This window comes from Apium graveolens, chromosome 7 (genome assembly GCF_009905375.1).
Source record: "Apium graveolens cultivar Ventura chromosome 7, ASM990537v1, whole genome shotgun sequence".
Lineage (NCBI taxonomy): Eukaryota > Viridiplantae > Streptophyta > Magnoliopsida > Apiales > Apiaceae > Apium > Apium graveolens.
In genome coordinates this window covers 130,730,382-130,736,175 of record NC_133653.1, presented here as the reverse complement: position 1 = coordinate 130,736,175, position 5,794 = coordinate 130,730,382, and the positions used below count along the sequence as shown (strand labels likewise).

The following is a 5,794-nucleotide window of genomic DNA, read 5'->3' as shown; positions in this document are numbered from 1 at the left end:
TAGCTTCTAATTCTTTTGCCTTTTCAGCATCAGCTACTTTTCCAGACCTTAAGGTAATAGCCTTGACTTGCTCTTTAGCTTCCTTCCTGCCTGGTACTTCCGTGTCACTGGGAAGAGTGCCAGGTTGACGATTGAGCACTGCATTGGCTAATTGACCAATTTGATTTTACAAGGTCTTGATAGAAACCGCCTAACTCTTGCACAACTGCTTAAGTTCCTCAAAATCAGCACTAGTAGGTGCAGCTGCACTTCCCTGTTGAGGATATGATTGCCTTGTAGCATACTGTTGTGGTTGCTGGAATCCAGGTGGGTTAAACTGTTTACTCACTCCTTGCTGATATGGTGGCTGAATAGCATTCTGATTATTCCCCCAGCTGAAATTTGGATGATTTTTGTTGTTAGGATGATAGGTCGTTGGCACAGGCTGCTGTTGTCGCTGATAATTATTCACATACTGAACAGATTCGTTGACAAGAGAACACTGATCCGTAGCATGAGAACCTGCACAAAGCTCACAAACCATAGCTATTTGATTAACTCCATACGTAGCCAAAGAATCAACCTTCATTGATAGCGTTTGGAGCTGGGCTGCAATAGCGGTGGCTGCATCAACTTCCAGAATACCTGCTACCTTGCCTGACGTCATCCTCTGAGTTGGATTTTGATGCTCATTTACAGCCATCGTCTCGATAAGATTATACGCCTCAGTATAGCTTTTAGCCCATAAGGCGCCTCCAGCTGCTGCATCGAGCATGGGCCGAGATTGAGCCCCCAAACCATTATAGAAACCAGTGATCACCATCCAATCCGGCATTCCATGATGTGGACATTTTCTCAACATTTCCTTGTAGCGTTCCCAAGCCTCGCACATAGATTCTGTAGGTTGCTGCGCAAACTGAGTAAGAGCACTCCTCATAGCAGCAGTCTTTGCCATCGGATAAAACTTCACCAGAAACTTTTGCGCAAGATCTTGCCACGTAGTGATGGACCCAGCTGGTTCAGAATGTAACCAGTCTTTAGCCTTGTCCCTTAGTGAGAATGGGAAAAGCCTCAACTTGATAGCCTCATCAGTCACGCCATTATACTTAAAAGTGCTGCAGATCTCGACAAAATTCCTTATGTGCATGTTGGGGTCTTCAGTTGCCGCTCCTCCAAAAGAAACAGAATTATGCACCATCTAAATAGTGCCCGGCTTGATTTCAAAGGTGTTAGCTTGAATAGCCGGATGAAGGATGCTTGACTGAATGTCATCAATTTTAGGCCGAGAAAAATCCATAAGAGCTGGATCAGCTTGAACAATACGATCTCCCATGTTTACTGGTTCTCTCTGCTCAGTTCCTGAATCCGAATCCTCAAAATCTAACTTCTCCGGAATATCAAGAACTTCGTCTGTCTCATCAGCTGTATCTAAAGTCCTCTTGCGAGCACGAGAACGAGTTTGCATAAACGCTTGCTAAAGTACCTGAAACACAACCAGAAAAAATAAGTAACTACTACGTCCTAATCACTGAGTCCTAATGACCAATGATGGTAAGTACATAAACTAAACAAATACGCCGAGTCCCCGGCAGCGGCGCCAAAAACTTGTTAGGGCGAAAACACACGCTAATATTCACGCAAGTATACGCGTTCGCAAGTAATATAGAATACTTTCTAGTTCGTTCCCTCAGAGACTCAGACTAAATTATTGTCTAATTAAACTCACTCACCAATGTATGATTACTTCTCAATGTTAAGATAATAACACTTAAAACTGTTGATTGAATATTAACTATAATTAACTACTTAATTAACCACTTAACTAACACTTCAATTTATCAATAATAAAACACTCATGAGATCACAACTTCATTATTACTTCCTTCTATAGCCATTGTTATTACCTTTAGCATGTGACAGTGATGATATTAATCGAATAACACGAAACTGATAAAAGCCAACTTTCATTGTACTAATACCATTCTACCAAGCATCCACAATTAAGATAGAAGTCGAATAGTCATCAATTATGTTGAGTTCCTATATGTCTACAGAAATTGACAACACAATGATTTAAGCACAAGTTATTCTTTTTGATTACATAGGGCAAATAAAACTTTTAGAGTTACCCACTAATCATGCACAACGTACATGAACCTATGCTAGCATGGCAAGTTCTAAATCTCAAGATCCACCGTCGCTTCACAAGAGATTAACACCCTATCTTATATGCTCGCGACGCACATAAGACGAATACGCACAGCCAATACTAGATATCAAGCAATCATCACACACTAAAGTATTAAACAATTAACTAAAGAATTCCATAATAAATCCGTTGCAACCCCATGACCACGATTAGCCCATAATAGAACTTATCGCCATCATGGGTTCATATGAAATCATGATAAACAAACACAAGAAAATAATAACTAAACTAATTATATTAAAACAGAGTACGTCACAAGAGTAAATAAGTCAAAGCAAGAAAACTAGCATCCAACGTTACAACGAAACAAGAATCACAAGAAAATATGCTTCCTCTTCGTTGCGGTGTGCTAAATCGGTCTTCTTCCTTATCTCCTTCGCTTCTTGCGTAAAACACAATCTTCTTCTTCTTCTTTTCCAATCCCCCCTGTGAAAACGTCTCAAATCTACTTATATAATAGTCCCAGAAAACTCAGATTACATAGAAGTTGGAAGCCAAACAGAAGTAGAAGTCTAAAATAATTCAGCAAAATTCCCGACCCTGCGCGGCCGCTCAGCATAGCTGCGCGGGCGCGCAGGTTGCTGCGCGGCCGCTCAGCATAGCTGCGCGGGCGCGCAGGCCTCCACTGGAAAAAATCCAAGTTTGCTCCGTTTCTTCGCCGTAATCTGCCCGTTCCTTTCCTCTCGCAATGGTGAACACATGCCAAGGCTTATTCTTGATGATTCCTCCCCAGAAATGCAACTAATACCCTGAAATGCATAAACACTAGAAAAACGCATCAAATACACAAAATACTTGATTTCAAGACACCAATTTAAGCCATTTTAAGACGTTCTAAGTGGTATAAAATGCCACTTATCAGCCTAACATGTCTATGTCACCTCTGCATGCTATGCCTGTTATGTCTCATCAGAATCCTCATGCACATTTTGCAAACATGCCATATATTAATAATCCTTATTTTACTGCATTTAGTATGCCTCACATGCCATACAATATGCCTATGTGGAATAACATGTTTGCACAATCTATGCCTTATCAATCAAATGTGCTAAATGATTCTGTGACTAACCCTACACTTCAACCAACCACATCTGAGATCAAGGTAGACCCAAAGTTACCTAAGTCAAAAGATGCAGGAGGAATGAAGTCTAGGAAAAAGACTAACAAGGCTGGACCCAAGGAAACTTGGGTACCAAAATCAACTTGATTGATTTTGTTGTGTGCAGGGACAAAGAAGGAATCTATGGTACTTGGACAGTGGCTGTTCAAGACACATGACAGGAGATTTCACCCTGCTCACAGAGTTTAAGGAGAGAGCTGACCCTAGCATAACCTTTGGAGATGACAGCAAAGGATTCACTATGGGATATGGCTTGATTTCAAAAGGAAATGTCATCATTGATGAAGTTGCATTGGTTGATGGTCTCAAACACAACTTATTGAGCATCAGTCAACTATGTGACAGAGGGAATACTGTTTCCTTCAATTCTGAAGCCTGTATTGTCACAAGTAAAAAGGACAATAAAGTGGTTCTAACTGGAGTTAGAAAAGGGAATGTGTACTTAGCTGACTTCAACTCTACAGATGCAGAATCCATTACTTGTCTTTTCAGCAAAGCAAGTGTAGTTGAAAGTTGGCTATGGCACAAGAAGCTGTCCCATTTGAATTTCAAGACAATGAATGATCTAGTCAAAAAGGACTTAGTTAGAGGAATGCCTCTAGTGGAATTCACAAGGGATGGACTGTGTGATGCTTGTCAGAAAGGAAAGCAAAAGAAAGTATCATTCAGTAAGAAGCTTGAATCTGCAATTGATGAACCATTACAACTGCTACACATGGATCTTTTTGGACCAGTCAATGTATTGTCAATTTGAAGGAAAAGATATTGCCTAGTGATTGTTGATGATTTCTCTAAGTTTTCATGGGTCTATTTTCTTGGATCAAAGGATGAAGCTAGTGAAATCATTATCAATCATATCAAGCAAGTCAACAATCATCCTGATTTCAAAGTTAGGAATATTAGGAGTGACAATGGAACTGAGTTCAAGAATTCAACCATGAAGTTGTTCTATGAAGAAAATGGGATCATGCATGAGTTCTCAGCTCCAAGGACCCCACAACAAAATGGTGTGGTGGAAAGGAAAAATAGATCACTAATTGAAGCTGCAAGGACAATGCTTGAAGAGTCAAAACTCCCAACTTACTTTTGGGCTGAGGCTGTTAACTGTGCATGTTACACTTAGAATATTTCTCTAATCAATCAGGCAAAAGGCATGACTCCCTATCAATTATTCAAGAGAAGAAAACCAACTTTAAACTTTCTGCATGTCTTTGGTTGCAAATGTTACATCTTAAGGAATCAATCTGATCACAAAGGAAAATTTGATGCAAAGGCTGATGAAGGAATATTTGTTGGTTATTCTGCTGGAAAATCATACAGGGTCTACAATCTAAGAACCAACATTGTCATGGAATCTGTGCATGTTGTGTTTGATGATAAAAAGATTGATGGACTAACAGATGAGGGACATCATGGACTCAAATTTGACAACATTGAGATATATTGTGATGATAGTGAAGATGAGAATGATGAAGAAGGCATCTCAAGAAGAATTCAGAATCTGCCTTTGGATAATGCACATAATGCTGCATCCGTTGAAAGTCATAATTCAGCTTCCGTTGATAGAAGCAATGCAGCATCCGTTGAAAGACAAAGTGCATCATTCGTTGAAGTTCATAATGAAGCATCCGTTGATCACAGTCTGTCAACGGATAATCAATTCACATCATCAGTTGATAGAGCTCCCAATTCCTTTCAAAGGATTAGCAACTCAGAGGGAGTTTCAACCAATCAACATTCTATCTCACATCATGACAATACTGAGGCAACCTCATCTAGAGCTAATCTACCACCTCAAAGGAAATGGACAAAGAATCACCCTTTTGAACTGATCATTGGTGATGCTACTTCTAGAGTGCAAACTAGAAGGGCTTCTCAAGATGAATGTCTGTATAGTAGTTTTCTATCACAGGAGGAACCTAAGAGAGTGGAAGAAGCTCTATTGGATCCAGATTGGATTTTAGCAATGCAAGAGGAGCTAAACCAATTTGAAAGGAACAAAGTATGGAAGCTGGTACCCAAGCCAAAGAACAAGAGTTCTATTGACACAAAATGGGTATTCAGAAACAAGATGGATGAAAATGGCATTGTCATAAGGAATAAAGCCAGATTGGTTGCTAAAGGCTATTCTCAACAAGAAGGAATAGATTTTGATGAAACATTTGCTCCAGTTGCCAGACTTGAGGCCATCAGAATCTTTCTAGCCTATGCAGCTCATGCCAATTTCAAAGTCTATCAAATGGATGTCAAGAGTGCATTTCTAAATGGGGAATTGGAGGAAGAAGTTTATATAAGCCAACCTCCAGGATTTGAAGATCCAAACTTTCCAGACTATGTGTATTATCTGTTGAAAGCACTCTATGGACTGAAGCAAGCACCTAGAGCCTGGTATGAGACTTTGTCAAAATTCCTTCTAGATAATCACTTCACAAGAGGTACTGTTGACAAAACTCTCTTCTTTAGAAATATTAATGGCTCTAAAA

The 5,794-nt window shown here is 39.8% G+C and overlaps 1 non-coding gene across 1 annotated transcript; it reads left to right on the top strand.

The window, feature by feature from the left end:
• The first annotated feature begins 812 nt into the window (after window positions 1-812).
• On the top strand, window positions 813-919 carry LOC141675574 (small nucleolar RNA R71). Its single transcript, XR_012556219.1, has one exon. It is a non-coding gene; the product is annotated as a small nucleolar RNA R71 (small nucleolar RNA).
• Window positions 920-5,794: the final 4,875 nt, after the last annotated feature.